Genomic DNA, 26462 nt, shown 5'->3' with positions numbered 1-26462 from the left:
GCTTGGTCCGATTATAATGCGATTGTATTGCCATTATAATGTGATTGATGTGATTAGCGTGCTCGTCTGCTCTCTGCACCCCATCCGTAGACTGGAGGGCTGCTGACTCCTGCAGTCCTGCTCCACTTGACTGGGCATGTCTAAACTGATCTGATTTGGCCAATTATTGCCATTGGTGGGACAAGGCCCTTGCTCAGTTTCTGAACAGTTTGTTTAAAAAAAAAAAAAAAAAAAAAGGAAAAATCAATTAAAACACCATGCACCCCCCCCCCCACACACACACACACACATACACATACACACACACACACACGTGTCTCTTTCTCTTTTAAAAAGTCATTTACAGCCAATGCCTTCAGTTGTGTGTTCCATTTGAACTATAAAGGTTTCTCATCTATTAATCTCACAGATATCTACTTCTCTTTCAATCTTCTTTATCTGAGCAGCAGGCCCAGAGGAGGGCTCTGGAAGAACAGCATGCTATTGCTGCCAAAGGAACCCCTGGAGTGCGTGCTGTCTTAGCTCCAGTTCAGGCTCCTGCTAAAGTCCCGCAAATCCCCAAAGCTCCAGCGGCGGCCCCAAGCAAGACACCGGTAGAAATTCCAGTGGCTTCTCCAGTCCCTGTTGCAGAGCCCGCTCCTGTTGTGGTTCCTGTGGCAGAACCTGCTCCTGTTGTGGTTCCTGTCGCCGAACCCGCCCCAGTTGAGATCCCTGTCGCCGAACCCGCCCCAGTTGAGATCCCTGTCGCCGAACCCACCCCAGTTGAGATCCCTGTCGCCGAACCCGCCCCAGTTGAGATCCCTGTTGCCGAACCTGCTGCAGTTGAGGTCCCCGTTCCAGAGCCAGCACCAGAAGAACCCATTACAGTGGAACCAGAAGCTGTAGTGGAACCCCCAACAGAGCCATCCGTGTTGCAGGAAATTGAAAGTGTTACCATTCCTGATGCTGAAACAGAGGTAAGATGCCAAAGTATGCATAGGCTCTATGCAAAGTCAAGAGATTTTGAGATGCACAGAGTGTGCAGTTGTTGTGACCCTGTTATCATGGATTAGTGATTGTTGCATATATTTCTTTGTTCCATTTGAGAGTTGGAGTTCATGCATGTTACTATGGCTACCAGTCTGACGGTATGGACATGGCAGGGAAGGCTTTGTGCTGGTGAAGGGGGTGTGGTTATGTATGCCTTCTGTAGGAGGGAGTATGTTGGAGAACATTATGTGCTTGTTCCCTGAAGGATTGGTATGGTTTCCATTGTCCTTTAGAAAGTCAAAGCTCTCGTGGTACATTTTTTGGTGAAAATCTACTGAGATATTGCATTTTTATTTGTCTGAACGAAATGTTCAAACAGAAAGACAAGAACATGCCTGAAGGAAAATATGCACAGGAATTGTGCTTGTTGGCGATATCTCTAGACCTCTTGTTTTTTTGTTTTTTTTTTTGTTTTGGTTTTTTTTTTTTTCTTCAGAATGTTATTATAATAATAATTTTTTTTTTTTTTTTTGGAAGCTGCTTTTTTTGAAGTGCTGATCTGGTGAGACACTGTACATGAGCAGAGGGCACTGTATGTCTTTGCAAATCTCATAAGATAAGAGCACATATGTGGTAAATGATTGTTTGGAGCTTCCATGTGGGTCATGGACCTTGTTTGGTACAGTTTGTACTGTCCAGTGTTAGAACACTGCATTTGGCTTTGCTGTGGCCACTGCTCACAGCTTCTGTGATATGTTCATGCGTAGCTGGCATGTGCTGACACAGGCACATACTTGTACTCTCACATGTGAGCACATACATGAGCACATGTATGCCCCCCCTCCTCGACACACCCTGTTTGTCATTCAGCTTCTCTTAGCTTTCCCCCAACCACCTGCAGCCCCCCCCCCCTTACACCAACACCACCTCACCCCTTGCCTCCCTCCCACTTGTCTATTTCTGAGAGGAGTCCAGCCCATCTAATCCCTCCCCTGTTTTCCTGCTCCTCTGCTCCTGCCTCTCCATCTGCAGACGTGTCAGAAACGGCGAGTGCTGGAGATGTGCACATATAGCCAGTGTTCAGGAACCAGGGCGAGACGCACAACAGAAATTGAAAGGAAAAAAAAGTGCACAGTTTGACAGGAACAGGGTTAGAGACACACACACATACATACATATTCTCCAAATAAACCACCCATACAGTGCGTGTGTATATAGAAGAGCTCAGGGTCTGAGGCCTGTCCTCAGTAGTATTTTCAGATAGTGTGCTGGAGCGCAAGAACCCACATTGCAATGGGGCTCATCTTCAGCTGGCTCCGGGGGGCTCGAGAGCCTGTTGACCTTCTGGATGTCACCGTGGAAACACAGGTGAGCCCCCTCATCCCCCCCCTCTGCCTTCCCCTTGGAAGGGAGGGGTGGTCTAATCCTAAAGGAGGTAGTGGGAGGGGTTTAACTAGAAGAGACAGAACGTTCTGTACTCAGAGCTGTGCTGACCCCCTCTCTCTCTTTTCTGTGTCTTTTTTTTTTTTTTTTCCCTCTTGCTCTCTCCCTCCCCCTCCTTTGAATGCTTGCCTATGGGGCCCTACACAGGAGCTTCACTGGTTGGCATGCTCAGTATGCAAAGAAGTGGGCATGTTTATGAACATGTGTGTCTTTAGATGTAGCGTGGTTATGGTGGAGGTGAAGAATTTAGTTAGGAGTGCTGTGATGTATTTATTCTGACAGAGGTGGAATGAGCATTTCAAGGCTACAAAATTTGAAGTTATTGTTTTTTTTTTTTTTTGTTTTTTTAAATGTATTTGTCACGGACAGTTTCTTGCAGCGGCAACAGCAACTGAATATTTTTAGGGGGGAATTCGTTTTGTGTTTTTTTTCCCTCCTTTTCTCTCTCAATTTTAAATGCCTAGTTAACTTTGATCTCGTAAGCATCCTCTGCTTTGTCTCACCATACCACTAACATGCAAGTGGTGTGCAGTGGTGATTTTTATATAAAGATGGTGACTACTGGAACCTAGAATATCACTCACTCGCTCTCTATTGTAGGACCAGTAGGTGGTGTGGTGGGGGGGGGCGGGGGGGTGTGTCACTTGATTCATTGCCATGTGCTACTACACGTGCAGTGAGCTCCCGGTGGGAGGGGCAACGGTCATAAAGACTGGATCTTTTGTTTCTTTCAACACCTTCATCTTGATGAACTGGCTTTTTAAAATTTGACATTCATGACAACATCAAGCTTTTAAGATTAATCACTGCAGGAAATTGATATGCCATCTGGATGCATCACTCAGAGGGAACCAGCTTATTGGTATTTTTGGATTGCCATTCCAACCACCCTGCCATTGCTAGAATTCAAAATACCCTACTTAACAAGTCAAAGATGCTTTCATCTACATAAAGTTGGGGGGATGGGTGTCTGAATTATGGGTTCACAAAAAAGAAAACAGGAACTAGCTGTCCGTAAAGGGGACTAGTGCTCTGTAAGATAAGGCACATATAGTTCTGTGGCCAGTGAAATGGGGGATGGGCTTTCTCCAGATCAGGTTGCCTAGGCACATTTTGTTCTATAAGGAGTTAAAATGGAGGATGTGAAGGAGGACTGGGAACATTTTGTTCCACAGCCGCAAGGGGCGTTTTGATGCTTGTGAGTAAATGAGGGCTTTGAGTTTCACATGTCAATAGTTTACTTTGAAAAATGTCCCAAGCTTTCTGCATAAGAGATTGATGGTGGCATAAATGTGGATGATAAATTACTCAGTGTTTGGGCCGTGGGAAATGAATAGTGTGCACTCTAAAATTGCTCTCTCTTCCGCCTAACTGAGCTTTTACTTGTCTTGTATTTGGTCACTGATGTGTGTCTCCCATGTGCTTTTATGAACTAAATTTCCAGAGACAGGTTTTTTCTTTTTTTCTTTTTTTTTTTTTTGGCATTTTTTGCCAGTGGCAGTAAATGAATAAGCCTCATTACCTGCATGTTGATTAATCAAGACATGTTTAGTCAAGCAATCTTAAGCATAAACACTGAAGTGTGTGTGTGTGTGTGTGTGTGTGTGTGTTTGTTTGTTTTAAAGAGTCTAAAAGAGAAGAGTGGGAAGTAAGAGGACCTGCTGTTAATAGCTTAGCAATGTAGCTCACAGACAATGTGTAAATGCAGAGAGAAAAAAGAAGGCTCCTCCTTTGGATCTTGTCTTTTATCCTCCATCTTGTGCCCTCAACAAATCTCTCTCTCTCTCAGTGGGGGGTAAGGAGGTAGGGGGCTGTGGAATGGCTGTTATGCAAGTGGCTGTAACATTTTTGCTAGCTGTACAGAATGTACACAGGGTCTGGAAGACATTGGCAATTGTCTGTTGATCCAAGATTCATGCTATTGTTTGTTGGTATGTGCATATGCCGTGCATTACTTGCAGTGTGAATTTGTAGCGAAGTATGAAAAAAATTCTCCATAAGCCTCTGAGAGGATATTAAACAAATACTTTTAAAACATCTGCTTGCCCTATGACTATTTATTTTTTTTTTTTTAACTCTGAGTTTGAATTAGATCTTTATGCCTTTTTCAGGTTACAGCACCCTCAGAGGCACCAGTGTCCATCCCAGCAGAATTTGAGGTATGTAAACATCTAATTAATTTTTACGTCAATTTGTTCCTTAAGCATGCCTGTCGTGACACACTCGCACTTTCCCAAAACTGTTCCTAAACACCACTGGGCACCGTTTCACTGCCAGCTGCACCTCTAGCCCAACTCCCTTCCGGGGGATAAAATCTTTACCCATAAAGTTACCATTTATGAGGTGTGATATTAGTTGAATAGTTGCCTGTTCACCCTTGTATGAAACAAAGAACACAAACTTCACACAAACTTGTTGATCACAATATGAAGTCTTGTGAAAAGTTGTTTATTTGTAGCAATTTATATACGAAGCAGATTCTTGAGGAGATGAGAAAATAATAATAATAGTAGTAGTAATAATAATAATAATAATAATATCTGAATGTACTCACAGGTTCAGGTTGAGGATTCTTCAGCTGTTGTCGCAGAGGTAAGATTCTTTCTGAAGTCCGTTTGTCTAGTGTTTGTGTATTGCTACAATCTTTGTATGATTGTAGCATTATTGTTGAATGTGCTCTTACAGATATGTGAGGGGAGCTATAAAGTGACATACAGGACATTTCCAAGTGTCCGAAGCTAAAGAATATCACCAAACATCAGATGTTCACCTAAATATCAGCTGTATCATTATTGGCTGTTTTGGATGTGCATTTGATGTTTGTTGTGGTCAATGAATTGTCTAGTGTGTGTGTGTGTGTTTGTTTTGTGGTGCATGGTTTTTGTGTTTTACGTGTCTGTGTAATGTTGCATGTGCAGACGCATGCTGTGGCTGAACCTGTTGTGGAGGTTGAAGCAGACATTGAACCCATTTGTGAAGTCAGTCCCTCGGATGAAGTGGAAACCATAGCCGAGGCAGAAGCTGAAGTTGAAACACAGATTGAAGCTGCGTCTGTTGACGAACCTGCAGAAGACATTCCTGAGCCTGTTGCCGAAACTGAGCCAATCATCGATGAAGTAGAACCTGTGGCCGAAATCCCTGAAGTGGTAGAAATCAAAGAGGTGCTTTACTGTCACCTTTTGCTGGAAAAGGGTTCTTTGCATGAAAGTAAATGCATGTGATTGGGTGTGTTGCAGTGAGTAAACTGTAAATCTGTCCTGTTCGCTATGTGTACTTGGAACGATATTTCAGTCACTGATTTGTTTCTTAGCAAATGATCTCAGCGTTTTGGCATACCAACGAACAAATGAATGCTATTCTTGTCTCTGTTTAATCATGGACTATATCTGCCCTCCACTAGGATGTACCTGCAGTGGAAACAGTTGTGCCAGAGGAGGTTCCTCTGGTAAGTGTGTTGAACATGCATTTTCTCTTTCTTGTGCGCTCTCTCTCTCTCTCACTCACTCACTCACTCACTCACTCACACACACACACACACACACACACACACACAGAGAGAGAGGGAGAGAGAACAAGAGGCAGATAAATCAGAATTCATTGCAGTCCATGTCACGTCTCAGTAAACTTTGAGACCAGCTCCCCCTAGTGGTATGTAGGGAATTGTGGAAATAGTCTCTGTGAGGACATGTACTATAATAGATGTGTTAACTGAAGTTCATCTCATTTTTCTGCAGGAAGCAGCACCTGAAGTGGCACCAGAGCCAGAACCTATCTCAGTCCAACTGGAGGAGCCTATGGTATGGATTATAATTATTAATTCAAACCATTTTTAGAGAGATTTTTGATGGGGTTTATTGGGTCATGCTAGATAGTATGGTACTGAATGGATAAAGGACAGTGTTCAGAATTCACTGATCTATTTGGAGGGAAAAAAAGCATTGCAGTTATGAGAGCAGAGTGAAACCAGATGAAAAATAAATATCATTAATTTTATGTCTTCAGCCTGCCATTGAAGCAACCATTGACACTATGGCAGAAGATTTCGTGGTCACAGAATCGGCTATCGCTGTGGAGGCGGCAATGTCCACACCTGCAGTTACAGAGGAACAGGTGACACCTTTGTGTGCATATGAAGTCTCCTCTTCTGGAGGTACGATCTTATTGCATGATAGAGTAGGCTTGTTAATGGATTTTATGCAAACCATGTTCTCTAACACAGATTCCAGCAACAACTACAGATGCCCTAGAAGCCCTGTCAGAGACACTTGCAGACCTGTCCCTAGCCCCTGAGCCAGTACCTGTAGCAGCTGAACAAATCATTCAAGTAAGTGTCTCTCAATATCACTGACAAAGTATTACTATCTTTTTTTTCTTTTTTTAATTTGTATATTTTTACGGTCTTGATAAAAAAGGAGTTGGAAGTTGAGGACAAGCAGGTGTCCAAATTGGGAGAGAGAGAGGACAGTATTCCCCCTGAGTTCCAGCCCTCTCAAGAGGACTTGCTGGTTAGCGTTAAATCTTAAACTTGAATGCCACCTTTTGGGCTTTTATCATCTGAGGGTTTCTACTGCCTCTCTTTGGCTTGGCTCGAAACCCTTCATCTTACTTTTGCTACTTCTTACTTCCATGCCTTCTGCTGGCCTTTCTGTAAAGAACTTTGACTGCTGATTCACTTTTAATGCTTAAATTTATAATGTAAGTCTAATAAGAGTAGATTTGATGTAGCTGCTGAATGCTGAATATTTTTGCCTCGTTATTTTAGGCTAAAGAAGAAATTGCGCCAGAAGTAGACATTGAGCCCAAGACAGTAAGTACTTTTAGGGATTGGGGTTTTGTGGACAAACTTGTGATGTAAAATTAACCCAATAAGTTTCATATTTCCAACCTATTTCCAAAAGTTTTTCTGAGAGGCCCAAATTTACAGGCCACGCAGTCACTAAGGCACAACCCAACATAATGGGGGGGTTTTATGATGAATAAAACTTGTAATCATGTTTTTGTCCTCGTGATGAAATACCACACTACACCCACATCATTGCTTCCCCCCTCAACCCTCACTCCCAGGACTCCCTGGATACTAAGACCGCTCTGGACGTCCTCTCTGGAGATTTATCAGCCTCTGCAGATGCCCCCTTGCCTGCAGTGTCTGACCTGCAGTGCCATACACAGCTTAGTTCAATGGTACGCCCATTGGCCTCAATCCTCTGAAACTTTTTTAACACTCTTCTTCCATACCCCCCTGACTTTAACTAGAGAGGCCCTGTAACACGACTACCACAACCCTATCTCCAAAATCCAATGAGTGAGGGAGACAGGTGTTGTTTCATTGTTCAAGCCTCAGTATTACTGTCAGGAATATAGCTGCCACTCAACCCTGTTATGTTTCAACAGGAGATGACGGTGGACAGTGGGCTGGCCATAGATGCTCTCAGTGGACACCTGGGAGCTACTGAAGTTGCTATTGAAGGCTAAAGAATCTAAGGTAAGAGCAAATGGATATGATTACTTATGAAATGCTTATGATTACATTGGTTTAAGCCAGAGATACTGTAATACTGGAAAGGAATAAAGCCAATTTTTCAAAAATGTTTTTCAGGATTTAAAGCGACCATTGGAACTTCAATCCAGACATCCACAATGAAGTGCCTTCTCCTGAAACTGGTTCTCACCAAACACACTTAGTTTAAATAGAACAGTAAAATAAAAGATTCAGTGGTCAGTGTCATGTAAAAAGTTTTCACTACTTTTCTTCCAGATCTAATGCATGTACAATAGATTTGCAAGCACTGTAAATTGCGTACAAAGTACCATCATGTGGATGAATGTTTCGGTTTGTATGTTCATATTTGGACCATTTTTGTATTGAGGAAATGGATGTTTCTTATGTTTTTTTTTGTTTTGTTTTGTTTTTTGTTTATTTTGTAAAATGATTTGGACTATAGTGTTCTTACAACAGGGCACAACTGCATATTGTACCATAGCAATTCACTTACCCCGGCTGATCAACCACTCACAAAATCTACGTGCCTTTTTTTTAAATTGGAATTGTAAAGGGATTGAGTATTTCCTCCCCAACATTTTTACTGTTTGCAGCTAATTATGTAAGCTGCTACTGTACATTCTGTCATGAAGTTCTCATTCACTGTAATATTAGCATTCATTCCCTTTCTCACAAGGACTCACAATCTTTTAGACTCTTCCCTCTATCTACCTTTTTTTCCCATGCGATTTTGTGAAAATTAGATGGTGTGGTACAAAACGACCTCTGTACTTAACGGTCCGTGCTCTGGGAGTCACCAAACAGAGTTGTCATGAATGCAATGGGCTGCGCTTGGTTCTTTCACTCTGAATAAAGATGTTACTCACCATGTTGAGATTTCATCTGTCGTCTTTTCATGTTTGTGTGATAAACCTGTCGATCAGTTTGAGAAAGCAGGAATGTTGAAATGTCTCTTATCTTAGAAAACAATGTTGAATAGATATAGAAACCTCAATTTTATCAGGGAACATCAGATGCTTTGTGAAACAATCTAAGGGGTATGATTGAAGACTACACAATGTGCCACTGAAGAGAGTTCAGCTACTGAGGTATGGTTAGCACTTAAGACATTCCTGAAGTTGATATTCAAAATCAAAGCGTCACAGTTCCAGTACAGAAACAGTCATGTTTCAAGAGATGTTGTCTTGCTAGTAATGAGGAAGACTTAAGAATTATTTTTAAGGGCTGGAGAATGCTCTGCATTGGGATTTGCTGCTCAGGTCTCAAGAAGAAAGACTTCAAATTCTGCCCTCCAGTGGACCATGAATTAAGGAAATTGAAGCTTTCACTGACAACTTTATCATGTGTCACTAAAAGCAAAGAGGCATAGAAGTCCTCCCTTAACTACCTCCCTTATTTAGTTCCATCTGGCACCTCAAGAACAAAGTACAGGCGATATGGTTAACCCTGTCTGGATGTATACCTGTTGCTGACAGAGTAACTCTTTCTGGGAAGAGACATTCTTGTGATGCCATGCGGCTTATCTAGACACACCTCTTTCACCTGGAGGAAATAACTTAGAACTTATCATTATGATCAAAGAAGACTAAAGAGTTCATATCAAAAAAATGGTTATCAAAGTGTCTTAAAACAGCGTAAAAAAAAAAAATCAGTGTATTACGAGCCCGTAAGTCTGGAGCATTCTGCTTGTGTATCTGTAGCTCACAGGCACACAGCTAAAGTTTCTAGTAACCAACATTGTCCACAAATGCAGATGATTATCAAAAAAAAGACAATTGTCACAGGACAAGGACAAAAAGATACAGAATCCTGTATGATTGGTGGCCTCTTGAAAAAAAAACATCAACATCAACATCAACAACACACACACACATATGCACGCACAAACACATGCACAATCAGAAAACAGGAAATCAATCATTTTAAGTATTTTCCAGTTCTTTGTCATGTGGTTTGAACTGCATCAGTGGAATCAGGAAACAGATGACCAAAGTAAACTTGTTTAGCAGGTGTTACATCAATTACCATTGGTATACAGTAGAGAATACAGCAGAACTAAGTTTGTCACAACACAGCAGATAAATGAAATGTACACGTTTCAGATAAAAGTTGAGGCTGAATAATGTGAGTTGGAGGAGAAATTAAAGCAAGGTAAGTGTTATCTTTGTGTTTCATCTAAGAGCATCTGAACAGAGAGATCCTAAAAATGACTGCCTATTCAGTTTGAACCTTGATCTGTGAGGAAAACTGTGAGATCCAAAAGGAATAGAATACTATTGCTTTTATATTCTAGCATGTTTTTGCTTTTATAGTTGTATTTAGACCAAAGCAATTCTCTTTAAGGCATGTGGTTACATTTTCTTTGTGAAGACACTGAATACACTATGACATACAGGGCACAGACCCACATCACAAGCGGTAAATCTGCATTTTGTGATATCACTTTGTACCGTCATGGCCTTTCAACATACTGTTAAGAGGAACAACTTTGGTATTCTCTGTGAAATAAGGCTGTAAGAAAGCAATAATGTAAGACAAATACACACATTTCAAATGTGTGGTCTGATTGAAATGATTGGTTTTAACTATGGGCACTGTGTTGATTTACAGCATCATTAAATAATACAAGGCTTTTTTCCTTATATGGGAGAGAATGCTGGTGATATTTGATATTTAAATGTACTGGTCCTTTGGGAAGATTAGAACTGAACAGAATAGAATGATCTTATCCTAATTTCTACACTTCCCTTCATAGATAATACTTTTTTTAATTTGAAATGAGGCACTCCACTACTTATTAGACCATTATCTTAGAATTACATTAAAAATCTTTGCTTTATATCATGAAGCTTAACCATGTAAAAGTTTTAATCATACAATAGCAACAATTTAGTATTAACAAAGAGAGAAACAGCTGCCTCTGGTGAAAGAAACTGTTCAAGAGACACAAGGTTAATTCTTACAATGCTACCACCAAAGAATATGACGCAAGGAGCAAGTCCCGAGATCCTTCCAAGAGTGTTTCTTTAAAACAGCAATCATTCTGAAAATGTTAAATAACATTAAACCTTTCAAAGAAAGCTAACGAGACTCAAAATGTCCAAGGATAATGTAGACAAAAGATGGAATTCCTTCTAGAATTCCAGAATTATGTTTACACAGAACCTTCTCAACCCTCTGGGCAATGACTCCATAGAAGCATAGTAGGCCTAATCATAAAAGTCATTTTAAGAGGCTTGTTTCATCTGCAAACTGTTCTTCTGTAAACATCTTAATCCAAGGAAAATTCTAGAAAATTATTACAGATTCACAAATGCCTGCGAGTCCTCCAACAAAACCAAATGTATCATACAGAGCAAAATACATTTTGCACCACCTGGAGGACTGATCACAAATTACAGATTGATCCTTCGACTCAAGTCTTTGTGCAGCTTTTTCATCACTGGATTTGGGATCACAAATATTTATAACAAAAACAACAACAACAACAACAATAATAATAATGATACCACATGTTTATTTAGAGCCCAATATCAGTATTTATAGTCTCAAAGGACTTTACATGTCCACTGCAAAGTCAAATCAAAATGATATTATCCATAAGTTAGAGAAAATAGATAAGTCTTTAGTTTGGTTTTAAAGGTATGAGGAGAGTCTCCCTAATTTCTGCAGGTAAACCATTCCAAAGGAAGGGAGAACAGTAGGAAAAGACACGGTAGCCAGCGGACTTCTTTTAACTCTTGGAACGACTAATAGTCCAGAATCTTGAGGGCGCAGGATGCGAGGGGGCTAAAGGTTATAATTAAGATGGATAGGTAGGCTGGCGCAAGCCCCTGTAGAATTTTATATGTCAATAAGAGGACCTTAAGATCTGCCCTTGCATGAACTGGGAGCCGATGAAGGGAAACCAGGACAGGTGGAAAGTGGTCAAATTTCCTTGTTCTGGTCAGGCTTCTGGCAGGAGCATTCTGCACCAGCTGAAGACTTTTGGTAATAGAGGCAGGCAGGCAGACCAGAGTGCAGAACATTGCAGTAATCCAGGTGAGACATGACAAATGCGTGAACAATGGTTCCAGCACCAGCCATACTAAGAAAGGGCCTAATTTTAGCAATATTACAGAGGTGATAAAAGGAAGTTTTGCTTGTGTTTCTGAAATGAGTGACTAGCGAGAGACTAGAGTCAAAAATCACACCAAGGTTTTCAGCTGTAGAGTTTTGAGAGAGGCACAGTTGTCAAAATTTAGGGTAAGGTCACTAAAAAGATGTTTATTCATAGGGGGACCAATGACCAGCATTTCAGTCTTGCCTGTGTTAAGCATCAGGAAATTTGAAGACATCCAACCCTTAATAGCACAAAGACATGCCTCAAGGTTAGCAAATTCAGAGCAGTCATTGTGCTAGATAGGAAAAAGAGATAGAAAATCTGAGTATCGTCAGCATAACAATGGAAGTTTAATGTTGTACTACGAGTAATGTCACCCAAAGGGAGCATCTAAATGGAGAATAGGGGAGCGCCAAGGACTGACCCCTGAGAAACACCATAGTTAATCTCATGGTACTCAGAGGTCACATTATTATAGTGGACACGTTGCTTTCTCTCTGAGAGATAAGATTTAAACCAAGAGAGCACCTGGCCACGAATGCCAGTTTGATTTTCCAGGCACTTTAACAACTGTGTCAAATACTGTACTCAGATCAAGTACAATAAGAATAGAGGTAGCAGCAGCATCGATGGCTAATAAAAGAGTTTCAGTAGAATGAGAACACCTAAAATCTGACCAGTGTTGATCTCGTCAATGAAATTAATGACGAAAATATTCGTTGATGAAGGGATTTTTAATTTAGTCAACAATAATGACGACTAGATGAAACACTGCACCATGACGATATAAGAAGAAAATTTGATTTCATCATATTATTGATGGAAATATGATCAAATAAAAACATTGTGAGACGTTTATCATGTCCTAAAACTTTTTAGAAAGAACATGTATGATTTAAATAGTCCAATCAGAGACACGCATTTACTGTTGCAAAGGAGCATTGTCAAACGCATGCTCATTTTCGACAGACAGACATCTATCATTAAGGAAACACCTGGACTCATTTCTTCCATTTCATCGTTGTGTCTTTAAAAAGCCTCATGGTATGGCAGACAATCCACCAGAATCGGGGAGGAAAAGGTCAAATATATGGCAGTTCTTTATTACCCCGGTCATTTTTATGACTGTAGGTACTCCTGCAGTTTTCATGATATCAGTTCCATTGCAGGTCCATCCTAATACTGTGTAGTGTGCTTGTATACAGCTAAATGATCGGCCCACTGTTTTTTTTTTTTTTAAATTGGTGTTTTTAATAGCTTATTTTCCCTTTGAAAATGAATGGGGAAATTTTTAGGTCTCTAGTGGTATGGCGAGGGATTGCACACAGCGGCAGTCAGTAGTTGGATTCAATGGTCTTTTGCTCCGTGAAGCGATTAGCAAGCTCAAACCAGTATGAATGTTACAATTTCACAAATGTAATTTCGTCAACTAAAAGGATATTATTTTCGTTGTCTAAAATGATGTGCTATTTTAGTCAGTGAGTTATTGACTGCACTGAATCAAGATGACATGACTCATATCTGATTAAATTTAAGGGACATTTTAGTCAAAAGACTAAGACTATAGCTAAATTTAAAAAATGGGTGAAAATTAACACTGAGCCTGACTGAAACATTTCAAACAGACTGTTAGAGGACATATGAGCTTTAAGCTGAGCAGCTACAATTTTTTCAAGTATTTTAGAAAGAAACAGGAGACTAGAAATCGGCCTATGATTATTTAAAGCTTCAGGTTCAAGGTTCAGTTTTTTAAGTAAAGGCCTGACCACGGCCATTTTAAAAGGGTAGAATGCCAGATTTAAGTGACATATTTAGAAGATCAAACATTGCTGGGCCGAGGACCGCAAAATGCTTTATGTAAAGTTTAGCAGGTAGCGGGTCAAGGAGGCAAGAGCCTGGTTTAGCAAAGTGCAGCAATTTGGACAGTGCATCTAGAGAGATAGGTTTAAATTGAGTTAAAGGGTGCACATCCTGATTAATTAATTCATTTCATTACAGGAAAGGATTTAGATGGAGTGGGCAATACAGGTGTCCAGGTATTAAAAGAGAGATGTATGTTTCATGTTTTGTTTTATAGCTCATCATACAGAAATGAGAGAGCAACAACTTAAGTTCAAATGAGTATATGTTATTTTTTGAAGAATCATCCCAGATAGCCTTTCACTGATGACAGAGCCTTTAAACCTGTTTAACAAACTAAACCTGATCCATAATCATAACCTTTTCCCTTATTCTTGTTTGGTTTCTGCTCCTTTGACTTCCTTACTTACTTTTACTTTGTTTGTTTGTTTCTTTCTTTCTTTCTTTCTTTCGTTTCATTTCATGTTCCTTTCGGAGAGGACGTTCATACCTGTCCAGAGATTCTAAGAAGGAACTTGACTTTGATGGATGCATGAAAATACTGACGACCTTCTTGATCAAAAGAAGGTTTCTACTTGCAAAAAAAAAAAAAAAAAAGAAAAGAAAAACAAAAACAAAAACAAAAAAAATCTGGTATCTAATTCAAGAGCCATTTTCATGTTTGAGGGCCGTGTAACTTGGAGGAAAAGCTCCAGCCCAATGAGAACAATGGGGTTCATTTCCGATCTGTAATTCCAGGCAATGTCTCTCACAACAGGGCCGCATCTAAAGCACAATGCACATACAGACAGAAGCACACAGACAGATAGACAGATAGACACACACACACACACACACACACACAGACTTAAGCTTTTACTCTGTTATAGGTAAAGGAATGGAACTTGCTGGAACAACCACAAGTTACAATCAATGTCAGTTCTTCTGGGTTGTTTAACTGTTGCAAGTAGACTAACATATTCCAAAAAACTCTTCAGTACCTCTTAAACTGACAGTATTGCTAATTATGCACTTAAATACCACACCTACACACTCAGAAATGTATGTAAAATAATAAATATTCTTATGATCAGACTTAGAAAACACTCTTAACCTTTAAGAATGACATTAAACGGAAAGCGAGGCCCAGGGCACCTGGTGTAAATCAAGTTTCCAAAAACTCAACTGAATTAGCTGAGTTGCTCATGCTAATGCTACTTGCTAAACAAAATATTTGGCACTACCTTTGCCCAAAGTCACTCCTGTCGTTAACAGGATAATATACTGTTCAAGGATAATATACTGTCCACAGGTCTAGGGTGCTCAGCCCACACACCAGCATATCGACTGGAATATTAACAATGAGGAACCGAGATAATATGATAAGCTCTTCCCAGTAAGACAGCTGTGTTTTTTGTGACTGAATGGTAAGGGGATTGGTTTGTCAAGTCTGAATGGTACTCGTCAGTGACATGAGAAACAATGTTTGAGGATAAGTTGGAAATAAATGTTGGAAACCATGTCATGACATGTGGAATTTTAAGCTCAAAATTCCCCCATTGAACTATAACAAAGTAATAAACTCCTCTCTAAGCCTTAAGAGAAGTCTAGTCTCAGACTGGAAGCAGTTTAAGCAGTTTGGCAATTCATTCTCTTTGACATGTCGACCAGTTTTGACTTGTAGGACTTTTTTTTTTCCATCTGTTCCTCATGCCTAGCATTCAGTGTTATATCATCTGTCTGCTTCCTGGATGATCTTCCTCAGCTGACTAAACTGATCCACGAATGTGGGTCTATCAGTATACTGTTCCTTCACTTTCAGTATGTCAGTACTCAAAGGAAAAGTACAGTAAATTTGGGATCTCAAGCCCTCTCTCACAAGCTAGTGAAACTGAACAGACTGCTGTCTCAGAAACAGCTGCAGAGAGAATATGAGGTTTAATGTTTAAAGGCATTGGTGTTATTGTGATAACTGGAAAAGCTATAGTGTGTTCATTGGTAGGCAAAATAAAAGGCAATAGTACAACAGTATTCTGGTTTGATCACTGGTTTGGTGATCTAACTATAGTTCATGATAAAAATATATCAATATTTATTGTCATTTTTTATGATTTACCTGTATGCAGACACTGTAATAGAGCTCAAAACAATTGTTTATGGTAGGGTAAGGTACTTTAAACTATGGATTAACTACAGTTATTCCTGTAGTTAACAGGATAAAATACTGTTTAAACACAGGTCTATGGTGCTCAGCCCACAGACCTTCATGTGCTTTTCCTATAGAGACACCGTGTTTGGGCTGACTTGATACAGGTTCTGAGATGCAGTGGCGTGCTATCTTGAGGGCTTTCTTTAAATCTGCACTTTCAATTTAACTTTAATCAAAGCTAATCAAGTCACTGGAGATCTTACTTCAGGCCTCACATCTTTTAACTTTATCCTAAACTTTTACTCAATTTCAGTATTGGCAGAAACCATAGTCTTAGAGCAGCAGATGCCTTATAGTATGAAAAACATGGCCCTTGGTTAGCAGAACTGACAGCTGACAAGCGAAGTTTGATAGCTGAAGATAAAGTATTCTAATGAGGTGCTTAATTTCCTGTTTCTGATAAATGACAGTCACAAACTGAAGGCAATTCTGGATACATGTGCAGGTTGCTGAGTTTCATTAGAATTAAAGAAGATGAACAAAAGACCTCTTGGAACGCACAGACTCATTTCTTGACACAGGCTTCATAACACATTGACAATGCAATTCCACACAGCCAAAGAAGGGAAAACTAGCAGTATTTATACTGAGCAGAACAAGACTAGACTAACCAAAAACAGGTGCAACTCAATTAATAAAGTGAACTAGGAAACCAGCAAACAAACCTAAGAGAATGACCCGCAGAGATGGAAAGAGAGAACCAGGGTGTTTCAGTATCTATGAAATGGCACATAATCTTTAAAGTTTAGACTGGTGCACTTGGTCAAGGCATGGCCTAACAGTAACTGACACAAACACGTCTGAGCTGAATGCTAACTGCGGCTTTCTCTCCCTAATTGTGAAGAGATAGTCATGAACAATCACTTGCCAATACCAGCCCCATCACACATATTTTGACACAACAATGCCACTTAAAAAATCTGGGCCACAGTGTGAAAAGCTATGTGAAGCAGGAGGTTTCACAGTGTGTGGTACCTGTAACACGAGAAGGATACCAAAGAGCATGGGTAACATCTTGTCATTCGAAATAAGACGAAGAACAGGGGGAAATATCACATGGACTCTTGGCCTTTTCTTCTATAGCCATGACTGTGAATATGAATATGTTTTCACTCCTCAAAGCAAAAAAATGACCCCATTATGATTTTGCATAATTCTTCGATATAACCTGAATCCTCAGAGTTGATAATACAAACTTCACTTCGCAGGTTCAACCCTTAAATGTTCATTTTTCCCTAAATAATCCTTCTTTTGCCTGTCAAATCTTTTTTCAGTTTTGTGATCTCAAAGATTTTTTGTTTTCATATGCAATGTCGAAATGCCATTCATGACAGAAAAAGCAGTTATTTCCTCTTAACCAGTGGCGGCTGATGACCAAATTTTTTGGTGAAGCAACACCCCACCCTCACCTGGCAACTAACTCAGCTTCTCTTCTTTGAAAAAGGGCGAGGTGGTATAAGATATAAGAAGACACTTTATAGCCTAAATGTCAATGCCAAATGACAAACGCACACAAATAAAAAAGAGACGTTAAAACAATGTGTGTCACAGATATATCAGAGAGCTAAACAGATTATTTGGTTGAGAAAGCAAGACCTGTTTAGTTGAAAGCCCACTCACCATGTCAAGGTACAGGCCATGAGTGGGGTGTTAGTAAGACAGGGCAAGACAAAAGACAAGGTTAATGAAAAAAAAAAATTCCTGTTTTAAAAAGTTTGCGTACTTTTGTTAGACAAATCACTGACAAAGACATACAAACTTCACAAGGACTTACACAGGAAAAGGCAGGTCTAGACAAATAAAGCACCTTCAGTTTAGTGTTAGGTTAAACAGGTGGTGGTGGTGCTGCTAGCAAGCTAATCATAGCCTTCTTAGCTTCCACTAGCTCTTGCAGACCAAATTAAGTTTGAAAATACGCAGATAAATAAACAATAATCCTAAACAAGATTTCCTCAACTAGACTAGATAAAAACTATATAGCTTACAAAATGTGGGTTAAACAAATTATGCATGTTGTGTTGTGTTTCTTGCTCTCTTTATGAAGTTACCACCGCTCTCTTCAGTCGCCACTCTCAAGGTCAATTCAATGAGTGCTGCTCAAACAAGTGAAAATGATGACTGGTTAATGAGGGCAGTGATTGGTTGGAGTTTTGTGTCAATCATATTCAAGTCAAGAATGTGCATTACTGTAGCCTATTACCAAGGGCGTAGGTTTGGTATCAACATTGGTAGGGACACAACGCTGTAGTCGTAGTCGCTGAATATTGGTAGGGACATGTCCCTACCGTCCCTACCAAATTCCACGCCCTTATTGTCATAAGAGTCTGTTTAACTGCAGAGGGGAGACAATCCACAGGTAGGTGATCTAGAATTACATGGAGGTTATGGACAAAATATGTATGGTGATGAACTTATAGAAGTTCATCTTGTCACCTGGTGTGAGGGTGGCGCTGTTTTGAGGATTGTAGTACTAGTAGGTAGTTGAACTCAGGAAAACGAACTCATGTCTGTGGCAGGATAACGACCACGAGAAAATTGTTGTAAGGGTTTTTTAGTAACTTTTTTTTTTTTTGGTGAAACACTGTTTCACTTGTAGACTTAGAGAAGCCCCCTCTGCTCTTAACACATTCTATTTGATTAAACTTTTGGAAGATTTCCTGAAAACACAGTCTAAAAGATATGATCCAAAGATTTAGTCTTTTCTTTAGTGAAGCAATTCAGTCGTTGCACTGAATTTCTAACTTTCTAATTTCTAACATTATTGCTGAACATGAAATATTCAAATTTATAACTTTACTTAAAGAACTGAGGGAAAAAAAACACTTTTTGAATGAAAGGCACCAAAAGGACTGTGTTACATATGTGTAACTAGCAAATGTTTATAAACCTGATTGAACTGGCATTTGACACCACACCTGACAGTGAACCTGCTTATTCCATCTGCTCGTTTCATAGGTATGGCAAACTTACAAACTGTGTTGCAACTTGCCACTGTCCTTGCATGTTGCTTTATGGGAGCACAAAGTCTATTTTGGGACAATGCACCACCTCACATTACAGAGGCACTTATGGTAAGTATTGACAAGAAACATTAAATAATCCAACCTGCATATGAGTCATAACACAATCACACAATATTGTATCCAGTATAGCTCATGCCTGACCCAGCAGTGTAATTCTTCATTCCTTGCTTTCTGAATTGACAGTTACAAAAATGATTTTTTCTGTTTGATTTCCAGTTAACAAAAAGAAGTGAGCCTTTGCAGGCTTTCAGGCAGAAAAGAGATGGTGAGTTATCAGCTGACAGTGAAAAAAAAAGGATTAAATGTGGGTCCAACTGGGACATTGTTAAAACTGATATAACTCTGGCTTGTGTTACTAATGATTTTAGGAGGGGGTTCCTAATTTTTATTGAAAATCACACAAGAGAACATTAATCAGATAAATCAAATAATTGCTACTACCTTACATACATTTTGCATGTATCGCAGCAAATAACATATATGTTTTAGCAATACAAAGCCTCACTCATATACCGCCTGAACTTCTCTGGGTGTATCAGGAAAAGATTTGACACAACAACATCCAACATAATGCTAGCACTTCTATTTTCCCTGTTCCTGAAAGACCCTGAACACATTTGTCTCTAAACGTTCGACTTTAGTTGTAGCTGCTACTGACATTTAACTTATACATATTCCAACTTTATCAAGAAGTTGTAGCATATAGCCATTATTTATGAATCTGTCAGTCACAGCATCAGCATTGTCCACATGCTAAATTAAGATTAATCTGCACAATTACAGAAACTGCATTAAGTCTCAAAAATTAACAAGGATGGTTGTGCAAAAGAGACTAGTGGGGAGCAAAAGAAGATACAAATGTTATCTTCTGAAAGCTGGCGGGGAGATGGTTGTAGTTTTCTATTTATGTCCATTATCTTTCCATTTATGTTCATAATATCATCCAACAAACTCTCCACAGTGCGTCTCTTCCCTTTTAAATACTTTCTTGATGTGGAAATGAATACCTCAAGCATCGCAGTGAGAGATCAGCTGAAGAACCATCTACATATGTTGTCAGATCAAACTGAAAAAATTCAAATAAATAGGGTAAACCTTACTACTGGTAAGGCAACACATTCAAATAACGATTACAGTTTAAAAATGTAATTCAACTGATTTATGCATTAGTACTTGCCTTTTCAATAATACATCTTTGTTTGAATAATTTTCCAGTGTGTTCTTCAAAAGAAACAAGTTTTGAGTGCAGGTGTGAAGATCAGTATGTCTGGCCTTGGGGCAAATGCACAAAATATGGCAGGTGTGATGATCAGAAAAATGACACATGTGGTTGCATCAGGGCTCTTCCAGAAGATAGCCTTTTCTGTCAACCACTCAAGGGTAAACAAACCATTATTTGAAACTCTTTCATAGGACAAACCAAATATATTGGCAAGAGCATCTTTATGTTTGGAAATCATTTTAACATTTTCTTATTTCAAAATGTAATTTTTCCAAATCAGGTCACAATTGTTTTAAGGTAGAATATTGAATAATTTCTCTATATTCCCTGGATATAGCTCTGAAATCACATCGTTACCTAATTGAACTTGAGATAAATACTTCGAGAATCACAGTGAATGATCAACTAAAGAACATTCTGCATGGATCCAGATTACCAGTAAAAGTCAACAATAAGATTACAATCAATAAACTAAATATCACGACAGAAAAGGCTTTTCAAGGTAACTGATTGGAAATACTTTTTTTTTTTTTTTTTGACATTTTAATGTATTTGAATTTTATGAAATGTTGCAACTTGCATTGCAGTTTGGCGGTCTTACAAGTACTTGCTTGAACTTAAGATCAATACTTCAAGAACAGAAGTGAACAGTCTGATGAAGAGGATTCTGCATGAATCCAGATATTCAGTGAAAATCAATAACAAGACTGCAATGACTAAATGGAGCATCTCTCCCGGTAATGCCATTCAGGGCATATAACAACTAGTACATCTACTGTCTGAGAAGAAATAATCAACTGTCTCTGCAAAGAATTCCTTACTTGAATATAAAACTTTTACATGGTTTTCTACAATTGCAGCTCTGAAGTCATATGAGTGCTTGATTGCACTTCAAATGAATACATCAGGAAGTGCAGCAAAAAATCAGCTGAAGAATTTGCTTAATGAATCCAGATTGCCTGTAAAAATAAGCAACAAGATCACAATCACTAAATGGAATACAATGCCAGGTAATGACATTTAGGGATACATAAAAGGAATGTAAAAGTGCTTTGCAGATAATAAAGCTCTTAAATGTATCCTATTTTATTGCACTGCAGAGATCATACATGTAGTATGATGGTTAGAGTGGTTAAAGAGTCATTGTAATTGAGCAACGCATTTACTGTCCAAAAGTCAATATTCAAGTTGTTCTGGAGATTAGTCCCACTGTAGCTGCTTGATGGGAAAAATCTGTTCTTTCAGTGTTTGCAGTTCCTAAGTCTTATGTAATTTCGCTGGAGATAAACACTTCAAGAATGGCACCAAATGATGAGCTGAACAACCTTTTGTATGGAGTCAAACCACCAGTGAAAATCAGTAACATGATTGCCATCACTAAATGGAACATCACACCAGGTAAAATCACGATGGAAACATGACCAGAAATCCATTTACTGTGAGAAAGTGAACGTTCAAGTGGTTTTGGTGGTGACTCCTGTTGGATTTGCCTGAGAAGAAAATTGTATAATTTTGCTGTTTTGCAGCCGTGGAGTCATACAAGTATGTGATTGCCTTAGAGATGAACACTACAAGAATAAATGTAACTGAACAACTACAAAACCGTCTGCATGACCTCATATTACCACTGAAAATCAACAATAAAATTGAAATCATAAAATGGAATAGCACCCCAGGTAACATAATTCACAATACAAAATGAGTAATGCATTTACTGTCCAAAAAGGAACATTTCAAGTCATTTTTGTGATCACGCTTATTGTAATTCCTTGATAGTCAACCTGTTATTTTGGTGTTTGCAGCTCTGAGGACATACACAATAGCAATGGAGATGAGCACTTCGAAAGTCGCACAAAACGATGAACTGCAGAACCTTCTGCATGGATTCAGATTACCAGTGAAAATAAACAAGAATATCGCAGTCACTAAATGGAACATTTCCACAGGTGTCATCATTAATTACATTGTGATTAATGCATTTATTTGCAGTTTATTACTATTAAATGGTTTAAATACACAACTTTTTTTTCTTTTTGGTTTAACTGTAAAACTTTTGTGTCATTATTTTCTCTTGTAGCTCTTAAGTCATACAATTACTGGGTTGGACTGGAGATGAATACTTCATACATCACAGTGGATGACTGTATAAAGAACATATTGCATGGATCTAGACTACCAATTAACATCAACAACAAGGTTGCAGTCATAAAATGGAATATCATCAGAGGTAATTTCATTCACAATAGATCTACAATACAGTTTCTGTCCTGAAGTGAATGTTTAATATTTTTGCAGATCATTCAGATCGTTTTACTGCAAGTTTAGCTGTCCAGTCATAAGTATTTCATTATACCGCAGATGAATATAGCAAGCAGTGCAGTGAATGACAGAAAAAAAATGTGCATGGATCCAGACTACCAGTTAACCCTTTCATGCATGAATTATTAAAGCATACAGCGTTATTTTTTTCTACTGTTTTTTATTATTTCTAAACAAGAGTAAAATGATGTAACACCCCCTCCCCCCAATATCCTCTATTTTGAAGGAGTTACATATCAGTCCATTGTAGTGGATACCATGCATTAACTTTATAAAACTTTGCATAGAGCAGTATAAAATGTACATTTTAAAACATTTAATTTATTACTATTTTTTTTATTTTACTGGCCAACACCCTGCCTGAACGGAAAACATGAGATAATGAGGGAAATGAGTGCTGAATATTTTTACAAATCATTCATGGCAGTTATACCTGATTAAGAACTCGTGCTTCATCTTCTTGCATTTTAGTGTTGCGGTCATACAAGTTCTTGATTCAGCTAGAGATGAATACATCAAGTCATCAATAATACATCAATAATACATCTTTGTTTGAATAATTTTCCAGTGTGTTCTTCAAAAGAAACAAGTTTTGAGTGCAGGTGTGAAGATCAGTATGTCTGGCCTTGGGGCAAATGCACAAAATATGGCAGGTGTGATGATCAGAAAAATGACACATGTGGTCAACACCCTGCCTGAACGGAAAACATGAGATAATGAGGGAAATGAGTGCTGAATATTTTTACAAATCATTCATGGAAGTTCTGCTTGATTAAGAACTCGTGCTTCATCTTCTTGCATTTTAGTGTTGCGGTCATACAAGTACTTGATTCAGCTAGAGATGAATACATCAAGTCTCGCAGGGAGTGAGCCACTAAAGAACTTTGTGCATGGATCCAGACTACCAGTCCAAGTCAGCAAGGATATCGCAATCACTAAATGGAATGTCACTTCAGGTAATCATTTGGCAGTATACTCAAGCAATCATGAACTGTACCAAAATGAATGTTTAGACATTTTTGGAGAATATTTCTGTTAGAATTGCTTGACAAGCAGCTGTTGCATCATGTTCTTGCATTGCAGTTCTGAGGTCATGCGCATACTCGATTGATTTTGAGATGAAAACTTCAAGTATGGCAGTGAAAGATCAACTGAGCAACATCTTGCATGGATCTAGACTACCAATTAACATCAACAAGAAGGTTGCAATCACTAAATGGAACATCACCTCCGGTAACTTCTTCCACAGTATATATCAGAAATGCATTTCCTCTCCTGAAATGAGTGCTGAATATTTTTACAAATCATTCATGGCAGTTCTGCTTGATTAAGAACTCGTGCATCATCTTCTTGCATTTTAGTTTTGCGGTCATACAAGTACTTGATTCAGCTAGAGATGAATACTTCAAGTCTCGCAGGGAGTGAGCCACTAAAGAACTTTGTGCATGGATCCAGACTACCAGTTCAAGTCAGCAAGGATATCGCAGTCACTAAATGGAATGTCACTTCAGGTAATCATTTGACAGTATACTCAAGCAATCATGAACTGTACCAAAATGAATGTTTAGACATTTTTGGAGAAGATTTCTGTTAGAATTGCTTGACAAGCAGCTGTTGCATCATGTTCTTGCATTGCAGTTCTGAGGTCATACGCATACTCGATTGATTTTGAGATGAAAACTTCAAGTATGGCAGTGAAAGATCAACTGAGCAACATCTTGCATGGATCTAGACTACCAATTAACATCAACAAGAAGGTTGCAATCACTAAATGGAACATCACCTCCGGTAACTTCTTCCACAGTATATATCAGCAATGCATTTCCTCTCCTGAAATGAGTGCTGAATATTTTTACAAATCATTCATGGCAGTTCTGCTTGATTAAGGACTCGTGCATCATCTTCTTGCATTTTAGTTTTGCGGTCATACAAGTACTTGATTCAGCTAGAGATGAATACATCAAGTCTCGCAGGGAGTGAGCCACTAAAGAACTTTGTGCATGGATCCAGACTACCAGTTCAAGTCAGCAAGGATATCGCAATCACTAAATGGAATGTCACTTCAGGTAATCATTTGACAGTATACTCAAGCAATCATGAACTGTACCAAAATGAATGTTTAGACATTTTTGGAGAAGATTTCTGTTAGAATTGCTTGACAAGCAGCTGTTGCATCATGTTCTTGCATTGCAGTTCTGAGGTCATACGCATACTCGATTGATTTTGAGATGAAAACTTCAAGTATGGCAGTGAAAGATCAACTGAGCAACATCTTGCATGGATCTAGACTACCAATTAACATCAACAAGAAGGTTGCAATCACTAAATGGAACATCACCTCCGGTAACTTCTTCCACAGTATATATCAGCAATGCATTTCCTCTCCTGAAATGAGTGCTGAATATTTTTACAAATCATTCATGGCAGTTCTGCTTGATTAAGAACTCGTGCATCATCTTCTTGCATTTTAGTTTTGCGGTCATACAAGTACTTGATTCAGCTAGAGATGAATACATCAAGTCTCGCAGGGAGTGAGCCACTAAAGAACTTTGTGCATGGATCCAGACTACCAGTTCAAGTCAGCAAGGATATCGCAGTCACTAAATGGAATGTCACTTCAGGTAATCATTTGACAGTATACTCAAGCAATCATGAACTGTACCAAAATGAATGTTTAGACATTTTTGGAGAATATTTCTGTTAGAATTGCTTGACAAGCAGCTGTTGCATCATGTTCTTGCATTGCAGTTCTGAGGTCATACGCATACTCGATTGATTTTGAGATGAAAACTTCAAGTATGGCAGTGAAAGATCAACTGAGCAACATCTTGCATGGATCTAGACTACCAATTAACATCAACAAGAAGGTTGCAATCACTAAATGGAACATCACCTCCGGTAACTTCTTCCACAGTATATATCAGCAATGCATTTCCTCTCCTGAAATGAGTGCTGAATATTTTTACAAATCATTCATGGCAGTTCTGCTTGATTAAGGACTCGTGCATCATCTTCTTGCATTTTAGTTTTGCGGTCATACAAGTACTTGATTCAGCTAGAGATGAATACATCAAGTCTCGCAGGGAGTGAGCCACTAAAGAACTTTGTGCATGGATCCAGACTACCAGTTCAAGTCAGCAAGGATATCGCAGTCACTAAATGGAATGTCACTTCAGGTAATCATTTGACAGTATACTCAAGCAATCATGAACTGTACCAAAATGAATGTTTAGACATTTTTGGAGAATATTTCTGTTAGAATTGCTTGACAAGCAGCTGTTGCATCATGTTCTTGCATTGCAGTTCTGAGGTCATACGCATACTCGATTGATTTTGAGATGAAAACTTCAAGTATGGCAGTGAAAGATCAACTGAGCAACATCTTGCATGGATCTAGACTACCAATTAACATCAACAAGAAGGTTGCAATCACTAAATGGAACATCACCTCCGGTAACTTCTTCCACAGTATATATCAGCAATGCATTTCCTCTCCTGAAATGAGTGCTGAATATTTTTACAAATCATTCATGGCAGTTCTGCTTGATTAAGAACTCGTGCATCATCTTCTTGCATTTTAGTTTTGCGGTCATACAAGTACTTGATTCAGCTAGAGATGAATACTTCAAGTCTCGCAGGGAGTGAGCCACTAAAGAACTTTGTGCATGGATCCAGACTACCAGTCCAAGTCAGCCAGGATATCGCAATCACTAAATGGAATGTCACTTCAGGTAATCATTTGGCAGTATACTCAAGCAATCATGAACTGTACCAAAATGAATGTTTAGACATTTTTGGAGAATATTTCTGTTAGAATTGCTTGACAAGCAGCTGTT

This window comes from Chanos chanos, chromosome 1 (genome assembly GCF_902362185.1).
Source record: "Chanos chanos chromosome 1, fChaCha1.1, whole genome shotgun sequence".
Lineage (NCBI taxonomy): Eukaryota > Metazoa > Chordata > Actinopteri > Gonorynchiformes > Chanidae > Chanos > Chanos chanos.
This window is presented reverse-complemented; position numbering follows the sequence as displayed.